General features: G+C 29.4%; 2 long non-coding RNA genes across 2 annotated transcripts in view; both read right to left on the bottom strand.

The window, feature by feature from the left end:
* Positions 1-257: 257 nt before the first annotated feature.
* On the bottom strand, positions 258-1,320 carry LOC136088539 (uncharacterized). The gene is made up of 3 exons (XR_010642247.1): positions 1,167-1,320; positions 633-744; positions 258-403 (listed from the first exon to the last, which is right to left on the bottom strand). It is a non-coding gene; the product is annotated as an uncharacterized LOC136088539 (long non-coding RNA).
* A 24,298-nt stretch (positions 1,321-25,618) lies between these two features.
* Positions 25,619-27,117, bottom strand: part of LOC136089057 (uncharacterized) — a 39,125-nt gene continuing 37,626 nt past the window's right edge. Inside the window, exon 4 of the long non-coding RNA XR_010642754.1 lies at positions 25,619-25,877. This is a non-coding gene — a long non-coding RNA (uncharacterized LOC136089057). The remainder of the gene's footprint in view (positions 25,878-27,117) is intronic.

Below are 27,117 nucleotides of genomic sequence, written 5' to 3' on the forward strand. Positions count from 1 at the left end.
CATAAGACATTGCATGAGACAAATTTAATATTTTGATAAATTTTAATAGCTTGTTAAACTTAATTGAATTTTTTATATTGTAAAAAAGATTTAATCAATTAACTTTGTCTTAAATCAGTAACCTAGCTAATATATAATAAATTTTTTTAAACTAGTATATACAAGTAAGTGCACGCAAGTGCAATTTAACAAACTTTTTTAATAGTAACGTATTTAAAATATTTAAAAACTCAAAATACAAAAAATCTTACAATTGTAAACTCAAAATACAAAAAATCTTCAGGATTTTATCACAACCTTTTGAGTCTAAATTCAGTCTCAAATAGGAATCTAGAGTCTGTTGTTGTAAGTTGATGAAGCTTTTTTAAATCTTTCACATAGACTGTAATGTTGTAAAAAGACACTAAATGTGAAGATATATTTAATATAGTACATGCTTAAACTTGTATAAATATAAATATATATATAAATATATATATATATATAAATATATATATATATATATATATATATATATATATATATATATACATATATATATATATATATATATATATATATATATATATATATATATATATATATATATATATATATATTATATATATGTATATATATATATATTGTCTTACCATTTAAAAATCAGGAATGCGGAGTCCCAAAAGAACTATGACTTTATAATTTTATTTTTTCATGGTCTCTGGTGTCCAGAAGCTCTAAACATGTTGGTTGATTAATGATCTGCTATAAGAAAAACAATTATGATATTTAATGACTTGGATTTATTTCCGGGCTTAAAAACCTATTGTTTTAAGCCCGGAGCCCTTGCGCCATTATACCTAAGAACTCCGGGTTCAAAAATTTATTGTTCCTCTGACCTATAAGTCTTGATTTTTCCCCATTAGTAGCCCATAAGCTTTTTTATTTTTTTAAAGCTACTGGATACCAAAAACTAGAAAGAAGTAAACTGTTTGTAAATTTCAAATCCGGAGTACTTTTTGGGACTCTGCATCCATGATATATAGATATAAAATATGAATATTATATACATATAAATTATTAACATTATGTACATATAAATTATGAATATTGTTTAAATACAAATTATGAATATTATATACATAAAAATATAAATGCAATAAGAGCAAAATAAATTATAAAAAAACCTTAAGATATCTTTGTACAAATATACAGGATCAAATTGATATAAATTTTAAATATATCAATAAATTTTAAGTATATCAAATTGATATAAACTTTAAAACCATGCAAATTAGTCTGTGTTGTGATTGTTGATGAAGATTTTTAAACTTTAAAATGTTATTTCGATAACAAATCTTCATTGTCCGACTAAAAGGATTAAAAAAGTACATGCGTTTTTTAGAAAAATTTAAATAAGCACTTTTAAATTTTTCTGAGAAATGACATGTTTTAATTGTATTTAAATACGCATTTTTGCACATGATGTGATATTGAGTTAAATATTATTAAAAAGTATGCTGTTGCAAGACTTCAGATACTGACATCAATAAAGCGAGGAATTTCAAAAGTATGATACAGTAGCTTAAAAACATCCATCTTTTTCCTTAAAAAACAAGAAATAAATTTATAAATAACTTTTAGAAATTTGAACTTTATAACAATCACAGAATATCTGAAAGTTCTTTAGAGGGCACAATTTAGTTTTTTATTTTCCCCGGAAGAGGGAAGGTAAAAAGCTAAACTTTCTTTCTTTATCTCTTTATTTCAAGTCTTTTTTTTTTAAATTCTGCCTACTACATTTTGTTTGATTGTGCGATAACAATATTTTCACTACAATAAAATTATAGTTGCTTAATTATCATAATTATAACTAACTTTTAGGACTAGTCTGAAAAACTAATTAATAATTTAAAAATTAGGTAAAATAATCGTGTTTTTCATGAATTTCTAGAAATAAAGAATAGAAAAAGCAAGAATTAAAGTATTAGTGAATTTCTTTGGTATAAGAGTGGATTTGCTTAGGGATTGTTTATAAACTATGCAACGCTAAATTTCACTAATAAACAAAACAAATAAGATCAAAAGTTTTTCCTCGCAGAGCCATAAGTTAAAAAATAATTAAAATAGAGCATGTAGTTTAATGAAAACTGTCAAAAAACTAAAGATTTCCTACTTCTGTTTTTAAAATTAACTTTTTTTTATTCCAACATTATTATCTTTTGTTTCTTCAAAAGATAATTTAAAACTCTGTTTTTAAAATTATCTTTTGAAGAAACGAAATATAATAATGTTGGAGTATGATTAAAAGTTTTCGTCAGACATATTGCTTTAATACATATAAAAATAATAAAAGATTTGAAATTTTTTTATTAATTGAGTAAAACAACGAATTTTAGAAGTGAGTGTAATCTAAACGAGAAAAATCTTTTAACATTGTAAAACAAAAAGAATAAACTAAATAGGCATATACTAAAGAAATAAAAGTTATAACTTTTATATCAACTTAAAAGTGACTTAAACCACTCTGATTCTAACCAGTATGTTAATAGTAATATTATTATTATAGGCAAATACTATATTATCAATAATATTATTATAAGCTGGTTAATATCGCAATGTTTTAGGTGAAATTATAAGTAGAAGTTGACTTTCTCCACTTAGATTCTAACTAGGGCAAAGGAGGGCATTAAGACCACTTTTTTCATATACTTTTAGATTTTTCTATTGTAAAAAATGAATATTGTGAAGTTCACGAATATTTTTTTTCCTAGAGACAGACAACATTTTTGTATACGAGGCATAGCATTTATACGGAAAAATAAAAGTTTTGTATAGTGCCAAGACTGGTAAAAAGTAATAAAAAAAAATTGCAAAAAATAAAAAAGGGGGCAATAAGACCAAGTATATTGAATGTATATATTTTTACCAAGACTTAGCACAATTGTTAAAATTTTATTTGATAACTTAAATATTGTCCCTTTTTGTAATTAAAGTGCCTTCAAAATTATATAAAATGTCAAGTATGTCTTAACACACCTATTTATCACTTCTATCTCCACTTATTCCAAAACCTTTCTTACGGTATACGGTAAAATACGGTACAGTAGAATTTCGACCAGGAATAAAATACTATAAAGCTAAAACTTTGTTCAAGTAAACACAAGTGTATGATATTTTACAAAAACAAAAGCCCCAATTATTGTAGCTCCGAAAGGTGAACTTTTGGGTCTATATAAAAGGGCCTATATAATTGTTTGGGGGAAAAAAAAGACTTTTCAAAAAAAATATTTACTGTTAGAACAATTTAACTAATTCTAATTTATATTCGTATAAGAAATGTGGTCTAAAAATGAGTATTCAAGAAGTTATTATTAAATATGCCAATCAAAAAATTATAAGTAATACAGGTATACATTATAATTTGACTATTGTAGTAATCCTTTATAGACGATATAATTTATACCAAGTTAAACCTATTGTCTATAGCTATTCATTATATAAATAAAATAAATTTCAAATCCAATTAGTGGTGTGTGGTGACTAACCACGGATCTATGCCAAGGGTGGATCCATAGTAAGGGGGAGGCAATTGCTCCCTTAGACATTTGCAATTTTTTTTTTGTAAACTTTTATATTAACACAGCACTTTGTCTAAATTACGTGAGTAAATTAAAGAGGCTATATAAAATCAGCAAAAAAAATTATGAACTTGCCTGCTTAAAAATCATCAAAACTGAAAATTAACCCCCCCCCCCGTTCTATTTCATAGGTGGTCAGGATCCACCAAATTGAAAAAAAATGCCTTCCCCTCCCCCTCCCCCCCCCTATTACTACAAAATCTTGACCCCCCTTGCACTTGATATGTGCTCTTCATTAGTGATCCAGTAGCGAAAAATTCTGACTCTTTAGTAACTTTATTTTCTTAATAATAACAAAAACATAGTATTACTTTATAAAATCTTTAGTAAAAACTATTTGAAACATTATGGTTAACTTTTGAGTCAAACACGAATGAAATTAACTTAATTATTTTTTATTTCATATATCGTCGAAATATGCAAACTTATAGAGACCATTATCCTATATCTTGTTTTTTCTGTAAAATAATTACATAATCATTTCTTTTTTTAATTTATTTTTAATTTATCTTAAGTTTCTATGCTTAACGTGTAATATTGTGGTTATTTTTAGGCTGGGAACTGAAATATCTCAAAATTTTGACACTATTACCCGAAATGTGGGCATTGAGCTAATAATTTTTTTTTTACTATTTTATAAAACATTTAAATTTATCAGCAGGTTTTTTAATTTGATCAAATAACCCTATGTTTAAAAGTTACAATCATGTAAGATTTCACTTTCCCTAAAATGAGGGGTCTGTATACTTTACTTGATCATATTTTTAGAATACTTAAATAAGATTAAAAAACTTTTGACGAACTTAAAAATATCATAAAACTGTGTGAAAACAAATATTTAAAAAGGAGTCAATTAAAAAATAATAACTTTTAAGATTATATTTTTACAAAAGCTTAGAACAATTACTACACTTCCACTCCATGACTTTAACATCATCTAATTCAGTTATCGTAGTACATTTTACATGATACCAAATGTCACAAACATCGCAGCACACCCACTGATTACCTTTATCTCCACAGCAACCACATTCAGGACATACAATATTGCTGTTGTCATCATTATCATTTTTATTATTATTATTTTTTTCTTCAATTTTTATTTGAAGCTTCTCTTGTTTGTTTTAAACATGCTTCTGATGTTAAACTTTCACTATAGCGAAACCTTTTAACCCGTGCAGATCTTCCATGAAGAGAGGTTTCTGCACATTTAGACTGTAATTGCTTAAGAAAAAAATCTTTGATAGAGGAAGTCGATGTAGAAACTGGTAATGATGAAGCAGATGATATTGATGTTGAAATGGGAGCATCGTTAACACAAATGCTTTGAAGATTATGCATTGAACATGATCTTGTGAGATGATTAGTTGAGAATGTCGGTTTCTTAACTGGTGACTGAAAACACTGATTAAATAAACGTGTGTCAATAGCATCTTTCTTAAGATGGAAAATGCCAGTTCCCTTAAAACCACTTTTGACTTGTTCCATAGTAAAGGAACTCTGAAAAAGGGTATGTAGTAGCCCTGGAAAATGTTTCTTGCACACTGGTCCATTATGTGTTCTTGCATATTTTATAAGCAAACTTTGCCATTTACATTTTACAGGTCGAAAAACTGATGCAGGCCTTGTTACGAGATTTCGCTGAGTAGCAAAATTGCGTAACGCATTTCTAACTAACTCAACTCAGCAAATATATTTTGAATTGTTAGAAGTTATATTGCGTCACTAGCGTCTTTTCAAGTACCGCATTGTAATTAAAGTTATTTTATTAACGTTTCATGAAAAAAAATATTTTTTTCATGAAACGTAAAATAATGTTTGTTTATTTTCTTATGATTTTACAGTTGGTTTTTGGTTATTTTATTAACTGTTAATAAATTTTTTCTTATTTAATTTGTGAACTCTTTTTAATAATGTTTTTAAGCAATAAAGAGTTTTTTTTTTGTTATTTATTAGTTACCGATAACATATTCGTGATCATAATTTATTTTCATAAATTAAACGAACGTCATTAAAACTTTACGTTATTGAATTAACAATAAACAAAATATCTTATTGATAAAATATTTACATCAAAATAAATCGTGCACTTTTTAAACTATTAGGACAAAAATAATTTTTAAATTTAAAAGGAATTGATATATTTAATTCCTTAAGATAAAACTTAAAACACTTTATTTTTTTCAACTAATTTTTAACAACGACAAAAAAAAATTATGAAACAAACTGTTTCTTCAACAAAAAATTAGCTTACAATTGCGGTTAAATTTAATTACGACTTTATTTCTTCTGAATAAACGTCACGCAAACGACAATCAAAAGATAATTTAAATATTTTAAAAGATATAAGTTTTTGCGTAGCGCAAAACTGCTAAACGCGTAGACAAATTGCCTTTTCGCAAGCAAAATGCGGGCTGCGTAACGCTTCTTAACAAGGCCTGTGATGTGTCTAAAGGTTGAAGAAGATGGGTGAGATGAGCAGGAATGCGTAGGAAAATAACATTATTTTTTTTTGCCAAATCAATAAGTGGGGAGCTAGTATAAGAAATATGACCATCAAATATAAGAACACGTGGGCGGTTTGCAAGATGCTTTGTATACATTTAGAAATATGCTTTGAAACCATTCTAAAAAATGAGGGCGCTCCATCCAGCCCTTACTACTAGTAGTATAAACAGCTCCATCAGGGCCACTTTTAACCCAGTCTATATACACATTTTTTCCTTTGTAGATAATATATGGTGGCAATATATGCCCACTAGCAGAACATGCACAACTGACAGTAATTTGCTCCCGGTCTGATCCACCAATGCTTTACGACACTCGAAAAGCACCTCGTTTTGCTAATACAATTTGCTCCTTTGGGTCAGTGATGAACCCTGATTCATCAGAATTGAATATTTGACTAGGAAGGTTATTAATTCCTGCGTTTTTTAATGTTTTTTTGACTAGATTAAACCAAATTTTGATGGTCTCAGGATTTTCAGCATGGTTTCTTGAATTGCTTAAATGTTCAGTTTTTCTTGGCGTAATTTAGGGATTTCTTTGCAAGAAAGCATGCAACCAGTCTTTATTTGGTCGAGAATCTATTAATGGTGTATCAATACTGTTTGTTTTAATAAAATCTTGTATCAGATCTTTTACTTCACCTCTAGTAAAACCCCATCCCCAATCAGCCATTAAAATAATACATTCTGACAGCTCTTTTTCTTGCTGTGCGGTCAAAACTGTTTTTCGTCATGGATGAGAGTCGACTGATAGTTCACCGTTTACTCTTTTTGAAAGAGCTCTCCTGTCACACCAAAAATGTTTGGATGACTGGTTTATTGACATTTCTTTATTCAAAACAGAACTGCAGGCATCTATCATTTCCCAGCTATTTGAGTAGGATTTCCTTCCTCCCTGCTTTAACTTTTTGGATGTTCAACCATTCTAAAAAAAAAAAAAAAACTTATTTTCAAAAACACATTTACAAAATTTATTTTTACATTAAAAAGTTGCTTTTAATTTTAGTCATAGTTTTTAAATTAAATAGTATGAAATTTATAGCTGATTTAAATTTATTAGAGAGTTTTGCCATTTTTTACTAGTCATGGAGGGCATTAAGACCTACTTGTTTTAAAATAAAAGTTTTATACTCTAAGTAAACTAATAAATAAAATTTTTTGTAACAAGTATCTCAAATAAGTCTTACCTTTGCTAGTATAACAAAAAAAAAATTGTGTGCAAGGTAATTTTAAAGGTATATGTTTAAAATGTCAAAACCTTGATTAGACGGCTCAATGACTCAATAATTTTTACTAAAATAAATATGACATTTAAATTATTATTTTTATGTCTAAATATTACTTAAGTAGAATGTGTAACTTTAAAAAAAGACTTACTAAACTTAGATAGTACTTTACTTTCAAGAAAAATAAAAGCAAACAACTTGTTATAGACATTTTAATTAAAAACTAAGGAGCACCGATATTGGAAAAGTTTTTCATAAACTTCGAACAAAATTAAAAACTGCCGTAAAAAACGTCGATATTGAAAACCAAATTAATCATGGTAAAAAATTAGTTGTTAGTCCAAGAAATGATTTAAACTACTCGCTTACGTAGTAAGTAAATACTTATCATGAAAAACTTAGTAAATTATTATTTACACAATAGCATAAAGGAATTTAGTATTAGCTCTGTTCAAAAAGATCTTATTGTCCCTCTGATCTTATTACCCCGCTTTACCCTATCTAGAATCAGAATGGTTTAAATAAACATTTACTCAATTATTGAGTAGAAATCGATGTACATCACTTTGATTTTAGCCAGCTCATACCTTTAAGGTATATCACAAATTGTTTTGTAAAGTTGAATAAACTTTAAAATTGATTTTACTCAAAAAAGTATATACACTTTTAAATTAAGTGCTTTTTTCGTCTTAATTTTGTAAATAAAAATTAAGTAAAAGAATTTTACAACTTTAAACACATGTGTAATTGTATAGGCTACTGCTATATATATTAGATTTCCATAAATTTACTTCCTAAAAATATAATTTTGTTTTAATACTAGTATATTTTGCTACACTCACCAAACAAAATTTTCTCTGCCCATATATAATAACTTTGAGCGAAATTTTTTTTGTGCCGGCTGGCGACGTAACCACTTAATAAAAAAAATAAGATTATTCAAGTTGCAAAACCGAATACGGAGTTGCAATAGCGAAAAAAAAGTTGCAATAACAAACAAGAGATGCTTTACCGAACAAACGCGTTGCGATACAGAAGTTGTATAGATACAGAAGATACATTTTAGTTGTATTACCGCACATCCATATGATCCTCTTCCTCCATCTCCTCCTCATCATCTATCATTGCTAAGATATTTTGATAACTATTTCTTCTAATAATAACGCCAGGATGTGCTTTTGGTACTTGGTTTTTAGATCATGTGCGACTCCTAAGAGTGTATGAATACTAAAACCTATTGAGATGGTATTTGATGTGTTCTGAGTAGGGCTTCTCAAACGGGATCCCGGGATCCCGTTTTCCCGGGATCCCGGTAGTAAAATTGCATCCCGCAATCCCGGGATTTCGACCCAAATTTCCGGGGATTTTCGCTTAATTAAAAAACATAATATAGATGGCAAGAAATTTTCGTTTAGGTTTATATATTAGCTAGATAGAATTAATTGATTTATTGGCCTTGATTTATTAATTTAATCGAAGTTTCAGGATCAGAAAGCAAATTGTAAGTTGTTAAATTTTTTATAACAAATTTTTTATAATGCAGTATTTAATTCATTTTTCATTGCTATAATGTAAAATATCAAATTAGATAACCCTATCATGGCAAGTGAAAGTGGATCAAAAGCTTGGAAATATTTTACACGCGAAAAAAAAACAGAATCAGCTATTTGCAATAAATGCAAAGCAACAATAATGTGTAAAGGATTCTCTACAAGTGGACTTCTTTGTCATTTAAAAAATGTTCACAAGGAAATTGAAATTGAAGTTAATAAGAAAAGACCACATGAAGAAAACACAGCTTTTAAATTAGGAAATGTCCAACGTAAAATCACTTCGTTTGTAAAAGAGAAATCTATTGAAGAAATTGTTTCAAAGATGGCTGCTGTCGATGGATTTTCTATTAATAGCATTACAAAATCCGAATATATAAGAAAAACTTTATCTGATAAAGGTATGATATTACCTAAAAACCCTTCACATGTTATGAGTATGGTAAAAAGCCAATACCATTTAGCAAAACAAGTTGTGATTAAGGAAATGACTATGCTAATTTCAGATGGCGCAAGATTCTCTATTTCGATGGACGAATACACTTCGTTAAAAAACCGTCGCTATATGAATATAAATGTGCATTCCTTAACTAAGTTTTGGAACCTGGGCATGATTAGAATATTCGGTGCACTTCCTGCGGAAAAAATAGTTGATATGGTTGAAACTAAGTTATCGGAATTTAATTTATCTACAAAGAACCATTTCTAGTGTAACTGACGGTTATGAAAAAATTTGGAAGATTAAGCGGTATTGAGCACCAATTATGTTATGCACATGGTCTGCATTTATCAGTTTGTAATGTTCTCTACAAAAAAGCTAGAATTTTAGATGCATCAGATAGTGAGCATAACGAATTTGATAGTCAAAATCTGGAAGAAGACAATAATAGTGAAGATGATGAGAGTGAGAACGAGAATGAAGAGATCGACAGCGAGTATGTAACTTCATTTGATTGTCAATCAAGTCAATACGGCGATTTATTTAATTTAAGAAACGTAGAATTCAATGATGAGCTACAAGATAATGTTAGTATTGCTCAAATAATTCAGAAAGTCCGAAAAATGGTGCGAATGTTTCGTAAATCATCACTTAAAAATGAAATTCTCCAAAAATACGTTGGAATTGAGTACAATAAAGAACTTAAGTTGATACTGGATGTAAAAACAAGGTGGAACAGCCTTCTTGCAATGCTCGAACGATTTATTGCCTTAAAAACTTGTATATTGAAAGCCTTAATGGACTTAAAATTGCGAACTCTTAATATTGACAACATTTCGGAGCAAGAATATTTACTAATTAACGTTGTAATAACGGCGTTGCAACCACTAAAAATTGGCATTGACAGACTTGGCCGAAGAAACGCCACACTACTTGAAGCAGAGGGTGTATTATTATTCATACTGGATGACTTGAGCAAGAATAAAAATAGTTTTTCTTCTAAAATGCTTCAATCTGTGCGACAGAGAGTAGTCGAACGACGGAATAAAAATTTAGTTGGTTTAGTAAAATATTTAAATAATCCGAAAAATTATCAATATCCATCGGAAATAGATTCGGTAATGACATTGCCTTCTAAATCTGCATTATATTCTACAGCTAAGAAATTATTTGCTAAACTTTTTATTTTGGATTCGGATACTGGCGCAAGAAGTACTTCTGCTGATATCGAAGAAATAATTAATAGTAGTGATGATGAGGCTGGTGCTTTAATGTTGGAAGAGCCAATTCACTTAACTAGGTCTTCTAACCTCCAACAGAAATTGGATGATGCAATTTTGAATGTAACGCGAATCGAGAGTGCAGAATACATTTCCTATGATGTTAAAAACATCATAAAAGAAATAAATATTTTCGAAATTACCGGAAGGCGCACCAGTAATTTGGACAAATTATTTAATGCTTTGATGACCATCCCATCGACTTCGGTTGAATCTGAAAGAGCTTTTTCTGCTGCTGGTCTATTTGTCACAAAAATGCGGTCATCATTAAGTGATAACTCTATTAATTATTTGTGCTTTTTAAAAAACTTTTTTAAAAATAATTAATTATAATAACTTTCATGAAGTTTGTTTTTATTTTGTTTATTTTATTTTCATAATTATTTTGTATTTTTTGTTTATGATCTTGAATTAAAACTGATTTTTGTGTTATTTTTATATTTATAAGATAATTTTTTCTTTTAATTTGTGCTTATAAAAAATTGCCGGGATCCCGGGATCCCGGGAATACAAAATTTTTTATCCCGGAATCCCGGGATTTGAAAATTGCGGGAAATGAGAAGCCCTAGTTCTGAGTATGTTTAAGCCGCTACACTTTTTCTCTTATATTTTTTGTGTGTAACACGGAACTTTGTTCGTGTGGTTATGTGTGTAAGAGCAATATTGGTCTTAGGGAAGAAAAGTATTATTATTATTGTTGTTAAACCTCCTTTTATTATCTCTGCTATCACTATATGTACATTAGCATTGTATTGATAATAACAATACAATATTTGGAGCCCACGGAAAGAGCTAGATAGATATTTGGTTGTAAGCTCAAAATTCAACAAATCGTTTGATGTAGAGATTTAAAACGATCAGTTAAGCGATTTCTTTATTTGGAGTTGGATTAATTTACGAATAACTGTATTACTATACTGAAGTCCCTGGATTAACAAGGTGTATTTAAGTAATAAGTTTGTGTTCTTAGCAATTTTTTTGCGTTCAAAGAATTAAAAATTTTTGTAAGAAATCCAACCTTTACCATTTTTTGGAATGTATATCATATCTAATATTTGACCGCAACATTAGCGTGACATTTATCTTGATTCTGAACAGATCGTGTGTCAATTTATTGTATTTTATTGTCATCTTTGTTTATAAGAATGTCAACAAGTTTAGTAGGCAAACGTAGAGTTCGTACTACCAATATTAATTCTGTGAAGCGTCTTATTGATAAGGTTTTTAAAGGCATTGAGAACTTCAATTCAGATGATAACACCATTGATATCCTGACTAGTTTACGTGACACTCTTATTGAAAAATTTACCAAAGTACAACATTTAAATGAAGAAATCATATATTTAATTGAAAATGAAACTGAACTACAAGAAGAAGAAAATTTAGCTACAGATTTTGTCATATTTTATCGTACAAAACTTGCTAAAATTAATAAATTTATTAATAAACAGCTTAACACTAAACCAGATGATGTCATCAGTAATTCTAACAAAAGTAATTCCATGGTAAAGCTTCCACCTTTAAAATTACACTCCTTTGATGGCAAGCCTGAAAACTGGCAAACATTTTATGAAAATTTTCAATGTGCTGTAGGCAGCAATGAGGACTTAAGTTCAATACAGAAGTTAACATATCTTCGTAACCTTTTAGAAGGTCAGGCTCTTTCAACTTGGACTTGCCCTTACACATGACAACTATAAAGTTGCTATTAGTTTATTGAAAGAGCGTTTCGATAATAAGCAGCTACTTATATCATCTCATATGCGAGCACTGTTATCCTTAGAAAAAGTTAGCAACTTAAGGAATATTTCTTCTCTTCGTCAAATCTATGACAATCTCGAAATTCAAATCAGGAGCTTAGAAAATTTAAACATTGGCTCTCCGCAGTATGGACCTCTTCTTATTCCTGTTTTGATGCAGAAGATTCCAGAAGAACTTAACTTGATTATTTCAAGAAAATTTAATGATGTTGACTGCTGGAACATTAAATCTGTATTAAATGTCTTAAAAACAGAGATTCAAGCGCGTGAAAAAAGTAACTTTAACAGAGAAGAAAATTATTTTACGGCTGAAACATTGTACTCAAGTGGAACCTTAGATCTCAGAATTGTAAAACAGTGACCAATTTGATTGCAGGAAAACAAATTTAAAAAAAAAAACGTAGGTGTTTTAAATGTTTGAAGCTTGGACATCTTGCCAAAAATTGTGCAACAAAAATGAAATGCTTTAACTGTTCAAATTTTCATCATGCATCAATGTGTAATGAAAAATCTCTTCCACAAAAAAACGACAGTCAGGAAGAAGGAAAGTCATCATTAGTAGCTGGTACATTAACAAAGTATGCACATTCAGTGTTGCTACAAACAGCTCAAGTTACAGCAATGTCAAATAAAAAAACTTTCTAATCCTACCCGTATACTCTTTAATAGTTGTTCACAACTGAGTTATATTTCACCAGCATTACGTACAAAGTTCAATTTACAAACAATAGATAATAAAGAAATAATTATAAACAGTTTTGGAAACTTTCCAGGAATTACTGGAAAGGTTCGTTTTAGTGTTAAAGGTTTGAATGATTTTTCCATTTTCATATCTTGCTTTGTGAAAGATATTTGTGTTACAGGAAATTGTTCTCTAGACATTGATATTCTTGTTGGAACAGACTTTTATTGGAATTTTTTTGATAACACTACAGTTCGCAGTTAGTCAGGTCCAGTTGCATTGAAATTTAAACTTGGTGGATATGTTCTTAGTGGATTTGTGTGTGACGAAGGAGATAATAGTTGAAGTGTAAATACCACTCATGTTTTAAAAGTTCAACCTGAATTTGTTGAAAAAGGTGTAATTTTGAAGGATGCTTTAAATGACTTATGGTGCTGTAGTGATAGCTGCAAAGAGAATAACCTTATTTCGCAGGAATTTCAAAATAGCTCATTTTTTGATGAAACCTGCCTGACAACTATTCTTTATGTGTTAACCGTATACAGTTTCTTACTAAAAAACTTTCAAAATATGAGGATTTGTTTAACTCCTAAAACAACATTATTAAAGATCAGCTATCCCATGGCATCATTGAAAAAGTTTTAAATCATGATTTGGACATAGGTGATTTAGTGAAATGTGTCGCGATTATGTACAATTTTTATGATTTGATGGCATTGAAAACCTTCATTTTAATATGTTACCAGATGCAAAGCTTGCAACATTTCGACTTTGTAGAGTTTTGTTTGGTTTTACTTCTTCACCTTTTTTGCTTAATGCTACTTTAAAATTACGTGTGGAAAAGTATTTAAACAGTTACCCCTCTTATATTCTTAAACTTTTACAAAGCCTTCATGTGGATGATGATTTGAACTCTAGTACTGATGAAGTTCATGATTATTTTATCTCTTGCATTGATGAAGTTAATAATGGCATAAACTTTTATAGGTGGTGTAAATCGATATTAAAGGAAGGTGGTTTTAACCTTCGAAAATTCGAATCAAACTCTAAGGTATTAGAAGATGTCTTTTGTGAAAGTGACTTTACACCTAAACCTGAAACTAAAGTCCTTGGTGTTTCCTGGGACAAACAAAAGGATATTGTAATTTTTTACTTTAAAGATTTAATGAAGATGGCAGTTGATATTCCGAAGAAAAACGAAGTTCTTAAATTTTTTAAGCAAGTATTTATGATCCATTAAGACTTATAAATCCAGTGGTAGTCAAATTAAAAGTATTGTTCCAAAATTTAAGTGTTAGCAAAATGGGTTGGGAAGATTACCTTAATAGAGAAAATTTAACCGAGTGGCAATCTATTTTAAATGATTTTCTTTCATCAAGCAATGTGATGGTTCCACGGTGGTATCTTAACTCTTCAAATTTTTTGCCTAACTATAAACTCGAACTTCATGGTTTCTCCGATGCAAGCAATAAGGCATAAAGATGTTGTATCTATATTCGAATTTTTGATGAGACATATTCTTGTTCTACTTTGATTGCCTCTAAATCGAGGGTAGCCTTATTAAGTAAAACAACTGTACCTCGTCTTGAACTTAGTACCATTTTATTACTAGCCGAATTGATAATTAATGTCTTGGATTATTTGTTAGACTGATTCAACAATTTGCCTTCATTGGATTAAAAATTGAGCTAAGAAATATGTCTTTTGTTCAAAATAGACTTCTTAAAATTAGAGAACTTTATGGCATTGAGTCATGAAAGTATGTAGAAATACATCGGAACCCCGCAGATATTATTTCACGTGGATCATCTTTAAATAGTTTTAAAGATAATTGTTTTTAGTTTAAGGGCCCAGATTTTTTAAATAATATAACAGTGGCATGGCCAGTTTATGATTTAATTTTTGAAAGTACCAAAATACCTGAAGAATTAACTTGCATTGTTTCAAGCAGTGTACATTATCCAGATCTTTATTTTATTGACATAGAAAAATTTAATAGCTATGAACGTTTACTAAGAGTCACAGCGTGGATATTACGCTTTGTGAATAATTTGAAATTGAGATTAAGAAAACTAAATGGTTTGAAGATCTTAACGTTATTAAGTAATAAACGAGAAGAAGCAATTATTATGTGGATCAAACATATCCAGCGTGACGTTATGACTGCATCGAGCTACAAATAGTTGCGGCAAGATTTGCGTTTAGTTAAAGTGGGCGGTATCGTTCGATGTAAAGGACGCTTAAAGAATGCCCCAATTCCATATGATGCAAAGTTTCCAATATTTCTTCCTCGGAGTTGTTATCTTTCAAAGCTAATTACTTTGCACTATCATGTCCTTTTGTCGCATCTAAGTCAATCAAACGGCGTTTCAATGTAGCGGCCACCCCCTGGTGGGACGGAATATTCGAAAGACTTGTACGATCAACAAAGAGGTGTTTAAAGAAAGTACTCACCAATTCTAGACTAACCTATGAAGAATTGATGACAGTCATTCAGGAAGTCGAATGCGTCATCAATAACCAACCATTGACATTTGTTTATGAAGAGGTTGGTCACTCCTAACCATTTAGTGTTTGGTCGGAAGTTAAATCTGGAAGCGATAGCAGAATATTCAAGGAATTGTGAACAAGTCGAAATAGTTGAACAACATAAACACATTAATATGGTCTTAAATCATTTTAAAACACGTTGGAAAGAAGAATATTTAAAGGATTTACGTGAACATCCCAAAGTCTCCAAAGGTAATGGATCTGTAAAAGTCAAACGCGGATATGTTGTCTTAATTGACGATGCCCGAAAGTCGCGAATTTTATGGAAAGTTGGAATTATAAACGAAGTGAATCTTTCTTCTGACAAAGAAGTCAGAAGCGCTACGTTAGAAGTCAGAAGCGCTACGGTTAACAAACTTTACCCGATTGAATGTAGTACTGCGAGCATAAAAGTTTAATTTATTGAAGAAAGTGACATTCCCCTTTTCGTAGTAAATCAGTTAACGGGGGGAATGTTATGTTCTGATTATGTTTAAGCCACTACGCTTCTTCTCTTATATTTTTTGTGTGTAACGTAACTCGGAACTGTGTTCGTGTGCTTGTGTGTGTAAGAACAATATTGGTCTTAGGGAAGAAAAGTATTATTATTGTTGTTGAACCTCCTTTTATTATCTCTGCCATCACTATATGTACATTAACATTGTATTGATAATAACAATACAATAGTATGGAACTACTCATAAATGCTCACCAACTACATTACCATCAATCTTAAACCAAATCTATTGTTTAAATCACATAGCAGTACATTGCTCAGCGCAAAATTTATTTAAAGAGTTGCATCTTTGATCATTACATTTTGTCAGATGATATTATAATGGTATACAGCTAATAGTAAAATGTTTTTTACCTATCAAAAACACTTGAGCCAGCTTAAAAGGATGTAAAATACTTTTAGTGTGCATCACTATTTCCCACATTTCATTGGTTAGGTGGGTTGTTATCCTTTTTTGAGCATCTTGAATTGTTACAATGTTCATAATCTTTAAACAGCCGTGGCACAGTGGTAGCGGACTTGCCTTAGAAACAAAGGATCAGTGTTTCAAATCCCACCTCTGGGCAAGTTTTACGACATCGGTTAGGAAGGAAGCGTAAACTTTCAATTAAACACTCATCCACGGTGCTCTGTGATAAGATCGTAAGGACTTCTTGGGGCACCTAAAATAATATTAAAAAAAAAAGATGTCGCAAATATAATATGCTGGCTAACCAACCATGCTCAGGTACTTCGACTGCTGCAACATGCAATTTAAACAAGCTTCAGTTTTAAGCTGAGGCTGATCAGCTTAAAGCTAAAGTTGTTCAGCTTAAAGCTGAAGCTGAAATATCAGCCGCAAACCCTAGTTCAAGTCATTAGCATGTATTAGCCATTGACCCTGGCTTTTTCCTCCCATTTGCTGTTTTTCTGTTGCTTTTTTTGTTTTTAAAGTAAATTTAAAATCATTTGTGGCATAAGAAGTGGACGCAAACGGACAATATAACTGACCCTGCATAATAATGAAGTGATAGTATTCCGTTGCTATTTTACACTTAAAACAATATCTGTGTTTTACATTACAAATTGTTTAAATTAATTTTACTTAATAATAGTTTCTGAAGAAACTCCTTTTGCAAAAAAAATATTGCGAAATAGCTGTCCGGATCACTTTAAATTTACACAAATCTTTTACAGTTAGAGTATTGATTCCGACGAGGGAACCACACAAGTTTGCTTTATTTCCAAACACAACCCTAGTTAAATAAACAAATTAGTGCAGGGTTGAAGTAAATTTTCATATTTCACTACATTAAGAGTAAAAAAAAATTTGACCAGCATTTTATAGTTACTTATATGTCATATTTGCCCCAAAATTTGTCTTTTTTTTGAAGCTTGATATTTGCAATTTTGATGGGTTGGATAACCCCTTAAAAATAGTAACAGTAAGTTTTGCACCACATCCTCACTAGGTCCTCACTAAATCAATAAAAAAGACACTTTTGCGCAATGTTTCAATAATACTTTTCTATAATTTATTTAAAGATTTTTTTAAATTATTATCATTAATTAGATATAGTTTTTAATTAATTAACTGAGACAATTTATTACTTGTATTAATTGAAACCTTTTTGAAGTGAAATCAATGGAAATATCACCTTTATCATTCTCATCATGATTTATTATTATCAAGCATTGCATCAGAAATGCTTGCATTTTTTTATGGAGTGTGGCATTTGCGTACTTGAGAACTAAGTCAATTGCTTTATAGTTTTCAAGTCGGTTTCTACATTTTGAATCTAGAAAATTGTACAAACTCCATATTCATTCGTTTAAGAAGCTTGCAGCTTAATAAGTCGGAGTAGTCAAGAATAATCTAGCAACCTGCGCATGCGCATTAATCAAAGTGATCTTGTTATAGTGCTTGAATTACTTCCAAATTCGAAATAAGAAGCGTGATTGTCAAGGTTGATGGCAATATAATTGAAACTCGATGCTGTAATTAAAGTACTAAAGAACAAATCCAAACTTGCAGTAATCAAACTACTAAATATGGCTTTCTATTGGAAAATGGAAAATTTGCATAACTGCACTGATTCAAAACTAGTATTTGATTGGTTTACCGATGCACTTACTGGAAAATTTAGATTGTAGGCAAAATCTTTAAAAAAATTTTTGATAAGAAAACAACTTCAGACTATTTCAAATATTGTGGGAGAATACCAACTCAGAGTGGATGATACCAACTCAGCTTATGATCTCGGAACTTAACTTTGCCCATGCTTTTCATTGAGTGCCTGAAAGTTAGTTAAAAATGGTTGATAAACCCTTTGAAATGGAAGCTCGTGAGAAAAACAGAATTCTTCCAAAGAAATTGACCATGTTTGTAGATTTACAGGAAATTATGGTGTGCAAAAAACATTTTAATTCGCTTGTAGTTAAGCTAGATAACTGTCAAAAGAATGGCAAGGAAAGTTCCTTGCAGTTTATCAGTATAAAGCCAGTTTAAAAGATAGTTTTAAATCTTCTACTGCACCTGCAAATTATTATGAATTATGAATAATTAATGATTGCTGCGAAGGAGTTCGCGAGAAAGAAAGGCAAATGAACGTTGTAGTCACTTAGGTAAAGAGGTCGTAATGACCGAGGCGAAGTGTAAGAACTAATACTTGTTAAAATAGGAAGTTATTTAATGCATTAATTAGATGGATGTGTATATGTAGGTGTAAGATTAACATGATATTGTTTCCAAGCAAAAGAATCAGGTAATGCAAATGGCACTCTTCTATGGAAAAATGTTCTTGCATCTTGTTCTTATTTATCTATCTTTTCATCGTAATCTTTGTATACTGTGTCAAAATATAGATTTTGATTAGTTCTTTTTAACAAACTTTCCAAGTTCTTCAGAAACTGAATGTTCAAAAGTTTGTAAAGCTACGTATTCATTTTCTTTTTTTTTTTAACAAGAACGCTACGCTCCAAACTTTTGTTATAGATTTATTTAGCAACAGCGCAAACAGCATCGTATAAAAATTTTTAGAATATCAATCAATTAATAAGTACTTTTTCACTTTAATCATAACTGCATGTATTAACTTACATTAGTGAAAAACATTTTTAAATTATTAAATTATCAAGTCAGTCCGAAAGTTTTTTACAAATAAGAGTAAACAGGTATACTAAGATTTAGTATACCAACTATACGGTAAAGTATTGTGTAAAGTTAGTATACCATATACTGTAACCGGCAATCCCTAAATAAACTGGAAAAACAGGATATAATTGGGAAAATAACCAGCAATCCTTAAATTTCTATCAGAAAAGATTGATTGAAAGCAAAAAAACTGACCAAAGATCTTATCGAAGAAATGTTAACATGGATCGAAAGTGACTGTCAGTTGACATTGTTGGCTATCAAAACAAAGATTAAAAATAATTTATTATAAACAACAGTACAACAGCAATTGCTAATTATATTGAAGGCCAATTGTGTATGTAATAGTCGCCATCTAAAAAACATCTCTTCCCTATATCATGCCCAATCCGAAAAATTTATACTCCTGTTTCGGTGTTGATTGAAATTTTAGGCTTTTTTTGTTATAGTATACAATATCTTTATATATGTAATGTATATAACATCAATAGAACTTTAATAATGTTTTATTTTGTATTTTTAAAAATTGGAAAAGGTTCAAAAAATAAAAATTATCTGCAAGCGAGAGTATTTGAACCCTTGCGTTGTACTTTGGAAGCGCAACGAGCTAACCACTTCGGCCACTAAGACACACTAATCTGCCAAGTATTAACACTATTTAATAAACAAAAGACTTTATAAAACGGCAAATAAATGTTGTAAATCAAAATTAAGGAAATGTTGCCGCAAATGCAATGCAAGTAAAAGTAAAAATGTAAAACTTAACATATATTTTAATATAACATAATTTGAAGTTTACATTTTTTTTATACAAAAAGTGCTGCGGCTCTTTCTTGCCAATAACTAAATTGTTATAGCTGCCATGAGTTCTGTTCAAACATGCACGAATGAGTTACGGCAGCAACAGCATTAAATTCGGTATTAAAATATTATAGGATGAATATAAATAAAAGAATTTTTCGCAGGGTTATTTGTAAAACAAGTTTTTTTGATATAGGGTGAAACAGAGTGTATTTTGTCTTATCAAAGTTTATAGTCAATTTGCTAGATTTGGTGTCGAAAGCCTTAAAAAAATCAACAAAAGCTTCAAATGTAGATGGTTTTTTTTTTAAGATTTTGAGATTTCCTTAACAAATTGAATAACTGGGTACTCAGTTGACATATTTTTTTTAAAGACAAATTGTTTGGTTTTCGTATATTAATTTAGTCAAGATAGGGGAGAGTGAGGTAATTGCGAACGAGGGGTAACTCAGAATACGGTCAAAACAGCATTATAAAAAAATATATAAATGTTGTAACTACTATAGGTATAATTTTATACATAACTACTAAGGTATAATTTTGCACTTTAATATTTCAATTAGCATTTTATTATTTATTACACAACTGCGTTTGTGATTACCCACCGTGTGTTCGGAATTACCCCACGTAGGTAGGGTAATTTTAAACAGCCGTGGCGCAGTGATAGGCACTTGCCTTAGAAATAAAGATTCGATGGTTCAAAATGCCTCCTCTGGGCAAGTTTTGCGACATCGGTTAGAAAAGAGGCGTGAACTTCCCATTAAATGCTCTTACGCGGTGCTAAGACCGTAAGAACTTCTTAGGGAGCCTAAAATAAAAAAACAAAAAAAACAGAAACATTTCTAACATTAATGATTTTACTTTTGTCCCAAATTTTTATTTTACAATTTATAAATTTTATGATTTACAAAAATTACTTTTGTTGATAAGTAATATATATGATCAATTTCGTATAACTGGTATCTTTAATTTGCATTCCCGCTTAGCTGATCGCCAATTCCCCACTCTCCCCTATTTAAACATTCTATTATATATTACTCTTTCTAATAATTTTGATAAAATTGAATGTGCCGAAATAAAACGATAGTTGTAAATGTTTGTTTTATTGTCTTGTTTGTAAATTGGTATAACTATTTTCAATTGATCCTGAAAACTGCTTGTTTACTAGATGAATTAAATACTTTATAAAAAATATCTTTCAAACTTTCATAAAAATCTACAACTATGTTACTATTTACTTCATAAGTACCAATAGCTTTATTTCTTTTTAGAGGTTTAAAGGCTCGTAATGAGGTAATTCAGACGAATACTTATTGCTATAATAAGTAGTCTTTAAACTGTTATAATATAGTTATAATAAGTATTGCTATAATATACTATATAATATTATGATAAATATTATAAAATAATAGATTATATAATGTTATAATATAATAATGTATAAAATAATATATTATGTAATATTATAATAAATATTATAAAGTGTTGATATAATTTATTATATAATATTATAATAACTATTGTTATAATAAGTTGTCTTCAAACTAACTTTTGGTCATAGGAATCTTTTTAGAAAGATTGTTTCCAATTTCAGTAAAAAATTTATTAAATATGTTTGGAAATTTGCTCGGTTCCTATATATTCGAATCTTCAAGTTTTATGGTTTGTGGTTGGGAGCTTAAGTGATTTTTTGATTTTCCGGTTATTTCTAATGTTATTTGCCAGGGGGCGCTTTGAGTTGTTTTTAAACTTATTAATTAGGTTAGTATTTTTTAGATTTTTACGAACTTTTTTAGATCTAGTCGTCAAATATTTTATATACAACTTTTGCTTTATTTTTGAAGATTTTATTAAGCTTTTGTAATTCTAGGACTATTAAAGCAGCCGTAGCGCAGTGACTAGCTCGCTTGCCTTAGAAGCTAGAGATCCGTGGTTTAACACCGCATCTAGGCAAATTTTATAACATTGGTAGGGAAGGAGGCGTGAACTTCCTTTTAAATGCTCTTCCGCGGTGCTCTATAATAAGACCGTAAGGACTTAAAAATATGTTCCGAAGAATTTATTATAAATGTTAATCTCATTGTCATTAAATTTAATGTACCCCCAATCGAATAATGATAGTTGATGTTTAAGTTCATTCAACTTTTGTCGTTGTAGAAAAATATATTTTTACAGTCTTTTATTTAACTTTATTTAATAATGTTGTGTTAAGGGTTAGGTAAATAGGAAAGTGGTCCGAAATGTCAGTTTTTATGATACCTTTTCAGATGGAGTTATTAAAGATGTCTGTAGTAAAAATACTGTCAACGATGGTGGCAGAATCTTTTGTTACTCTATTTGGATGATTGATGGAGAATTGCACCTGCTAAAAAGATTTCATAATAAAAACTTCTCACTTTTTTGTCATCTTTATAAATAAAACCATATTAAAATCCCCAGTTAGAAAGTTTTTTTACTTCAGTTGTTACTTTCATTGAACTATATTATGTTGCAAATAAAAGCTAAAATTTTTGCACACACCGTCAGGTGGCTTATAGCAGCTGTTTATAAGTATGTTTTTATATTTGTTAATAATTAATTCAATTGATGCGATTTCTTTATTTTCGTCAGAAACGCTCTGATAAATATTGTATAAATCTTGTTGTCAAGTTTAATACATGTCAATAAAATTTTTGATATTAAGCATGAGGTGTTTTAACTATTTTTTCAAGGTAGCAAGATTATTTAATGCTTTAAATTCTGTATTTTCGGATATTATTTTTTTATAGGGTAGTGCGGGGCTAGTTGGGCAATTTTTACGAAATCTAACAGATCTCTTGAACGGTACATCAGATTAATATAATTTTTTCACTATTAGAAAGATAATTTGATCTGGTAAAAAATGGTTGAGACAAAAAAACATTTTTCTATTTGCTTTAGAAAATATAGTCTAAAGTTTATTAGGCTGCTCTACCTACCCCAGCGGGGTAAGTTGAGCAATTGTTTGGGGTAAGTTGAGCAATAAAAAAATGAATATATTTCTGTGACAACTATTAACTCTGTCATAAAACCAAAACATAGCTTCCTTATAAATTAGAAATATACTTTCAATTTTAACAAATTATTTAAGATATGAATATAAAAACTAATAATTTTGAGACTAAAATAAAAACAAAACTTTTCAATCTTAAAACTAAACACAACTTTTTAAACACATTTTTAAACAAAACTTGTTAATATTATGATAAAATCATAACTAAACACCTAATGTTAGTCTTCGATTTTTATTTTGCAGTTAATACAAAAATAGTTTTGACCAGAATGTGAACCACTTTTTGAATGAGACCATTGATTGCAACCTTGACACTCATTCAATTTTCTTCTGGTAGATTTTCAGAATAAATTTCCCAACATACAAGACAAGCATAATTATGTTCTGCACTTGTCTTTAATTTTTTTGTCATCTTAGTTCTTTTGTTTGATTTTTTTTTAATTTTTTATAATATACTAAGCAGCAGAGTCTCCTTATTATCATGATCTGCAAAGGATTGACAGGCAGAACTATTTGGTTTCTTTAAAATTTCGTTCTCAGTTTTTTTGTTTGTTTCTTTACTTTTTTAAATATACAATCTAACTGAGTCTCTTTATTACCATGCTCTTTATTATTATTATTTGAAAGAGATTGAAAGGTAGATATTTTTTTTGTTTCTCAACTTTTTTAAGTTTCTTAGTTTGCTGCTGTTTTAATTTAATTCTTTCTGGAGTATCTGTTAAGCAGCTTTCCTTTTTCTTCGTCTCATCAAATGTATCTTTCTTGGTGCTGCTTTTGGGTAAGGTCGCACAGTTTCTGGAGAAAATGCTTTAGGAGTTTCAGGAATAAGTAATGTTGTCTCTTTGTTAATACTATTTTTGACATATTAACCTGAAGATGATGTTAAACGTACTTCAGAATGAGCTTCGTGTGATAGCTCAGATACAAAATTTGCTGGTTCTATACGGTCTGTGACAAATGATGGTAAAAAATAATCTGCAAAAATGTTTGCATTGCACAGGTATACACCAGTTTTTTGAAAACCCTTGGTAATGTTAGTATACGTTATAGCTAATGGCAATGAATCAGATACAATTTTTGGTATACCATAAATTGTTATGGCTTTTTCAGGATTGTTTCTCAGCCATGCATCTTGTGCAGCTATAGGTACTTTTTAAAAGGTCCAAACACTCATACATCTAGTGGCTGCAGCTTATGGCTGCAGTGTGGTGGTAAAGACAACATGACTATTCCATTCTCCTTTGCTAAGTTTAGTGTTTCAAAATGTAAGTGAGAAGAGTTATTGTCCAAAATCAACAGAATTTTATATTTATTTGAAGGCTTCACATGCCTAATGAAATATTGCATAAAATGTTTGAATTCAATATCTGTAACCCAGCCACTTCCATTACCTACCCCAATACAGTCCAGTGGACTATTATTAACAAAATAATCTTTGTAATTTTTGCGAGGGAACAAAAACACGGAAGGCACTGATTTCCGGAGGCAGATACAGCAGTTACCATTGAGACACTAGTGCCTCTTTCCACAGATGTCATAGCATCAACATTTCTCTTGCCCTTTACAGCCACAATTTTACTAGGTTTTACAACTGTAAATACACCAGTTTCATCAACATTTCATATTTGTGAAGCACTGAATTTATATATATAACTTATCCTAACTTTACCATAATTTCACCTAACTTATCAAAAAACACTTTTACATTTGCAGCCTTAAATGATGTTGCCCTACCAGGGCTAGTTGCTTCAGGTTTCTTTATATATAATTGAGGATTTCTTTTTAAAAACTAGTTATCCACTCTTTACCAGCCATCTTATTTACTGTCCAAAAATCGGGTATTTCGATTTTGAATTGAAGAGCACACTCATAGGCAAGAGAACTAACATTTTTAAGAATTTAGCCGTAAAATATAGATGCCATTTGGAATAAATAGTTTTTTAAGGCACATTCTTGCTCTTTGGAAAAAATTAATCTAGGTTTGGAATAACCCATGCATGGGTAATAGGGTGGAGTGAATTTTAGTTTTTTTTTCAATTCGTTTAGCCTGGGTGTGAAAAGTTGTCTATTCATTTCAGAAATACTCTGGAAAAATATCAATGCTCTAGGAAATTATCTTGAGGTTCCTCAAGACCTGTAAAATTTTAATTGGTCCCTAATATTATGTAAAAAAAAGTTTTTCAAAAGTATGTCATGTTGGGTCTCAAAAGAAGCAAAATTTTATAAAAATTTTAAAAATAACAATTATTTTTAATTTAATTATTTTTGTTATTTTATAGTTTATTGCAGAAAAAATGACCTTTTAAACTAAAAATGAAAAAAGTTTATTTTTTTTAATTATAATTTCAACAAAATCTTAAATAATAATTTTTAAATAAAATAAATGTTATTTTTGAAATTTTTATAAAATTTTGCTTCTTTTGAGACCCAACATGATATACTTTTGAAAAATTTTTTTTTACATAATATTAGGGACCCATTAAAATTTTACAGGTCTTGATTAACCTCAAGATAATTTCCTAGAGCATTGATATTTTTCCAGAGTATTTCTGAAATGAATAGACAACTTTTGGACACCCAGGCTAAATGAATCGTAAAAAAAAACTAAAATTCACTCCACCCTAATGGGTAACCACCAGAGTTAAGTTTAAAATGTATGTTGTTAATGTCATTCTCTTGATGTTGAATTCTTTAGCAGCTGCAGTAACACTTTTTTTCCGCTCCAAAACAGAACTTGCTGCATCACTAAGCTGATGATTTGTGAAAGCACCATTTGAAGTTTTTCTTTTATAATTACGCATCCTATAATATATATATAAACATATATATATATATATATATATATATATATGTATATATATATATATATATATATATATATATATATATATATATATATATGTATATATATATATATATATATATATATATATATATATATATATATATATATATATATATATATATATATATATACATACATACATATATGTGTGTGTATGTGTGTGTGTTTGTGTGTGTTGTGTGTGTGTATTAGTATGTGTGTATACACACACATACTCTTTAACTATCATATACCAATATTTAAAGTTTTCTATTTAAATATAGTAATATTAAATAATATATATAAATTATTTATATATTAGGTATGTTACATGAAATTTTTAAACTCATCGAATTCTAGATTGTTATATATCACTAAAAAGAGCTTCATTTCAATATTTCAAAAGTGAAAAAATTTTCAAAATCGAAGCACCCTACAAAAAGTTATGACGTTTTAAGTACCGATTTTTTGATATTAGGATTTGTTGAAGAAACTGTAGTCGAAATAAAGTTTTTATTAACTAAAACTATTATAACTAAATCAATTCTTATCCAAAAGTTTATATCTTGGTATCAAAAGATAGATACAAGAGTTATCTACAAATTTATAAAGGTTTCTAGATTACGGGCGCATCCGGGGGCAAGAGGACATCCGGGGGCAAGAGGACAGATTACGGGCGCATCCGGGGACAAAACCACCATCCATACCGGCAATAAAGACTAACAATATTTATAAAAAAGTGTTTTTTTAAAATGAGAATGTAAACTTTTATATACAAGATGTTTTATAATTAGTTATCAGACCACAGTCAAATATAGAAGTTTTATCATTGTCTTTGGGTGGATGTAAGGGTGATGGTTTCAAACACCCTATTATCAAAAATGACTCTTTTTTTTTATAAATATTTATCTTTATAATTAAAAAGAAATCTAGTTAAAATCAAAAATTATATTTTACTACTTTACAACATCACTAGTAGCGCACCCTTTGTTTCAAGGGGTGTAGATGGGGAAGGGGGCGTGTCATCGCTCCCCCCCCCCCCTTTTACAACCTAAAAAAAAATTATATTTTTATGAGATTCGAAAAAAAATATTTAAATCTAATTAAAATAATAAACTTTAATATAAAAATATCTTTTACCAAAATTCAAAATACATCACATAATGCTTAGTGAAAAATTTCAAAAACAAAAAATGTTTTATTATATTATTTTAATTA

This window comes from Hydra vulgaris, chromosome 12, assembly GCF_038396675.1.
Source record: "Hydra vulgaris chromosome 12, alternate assembly HydraT2T_AEP".
In the NCBI taxonomy this organism is placed as follows: domain Eukaryota; kingdom Metazoa; phylum Cnidaria; class Hydrozoa; order Anthoathecata; family Hydridae; genus Hydra; species Hydra vulgaris.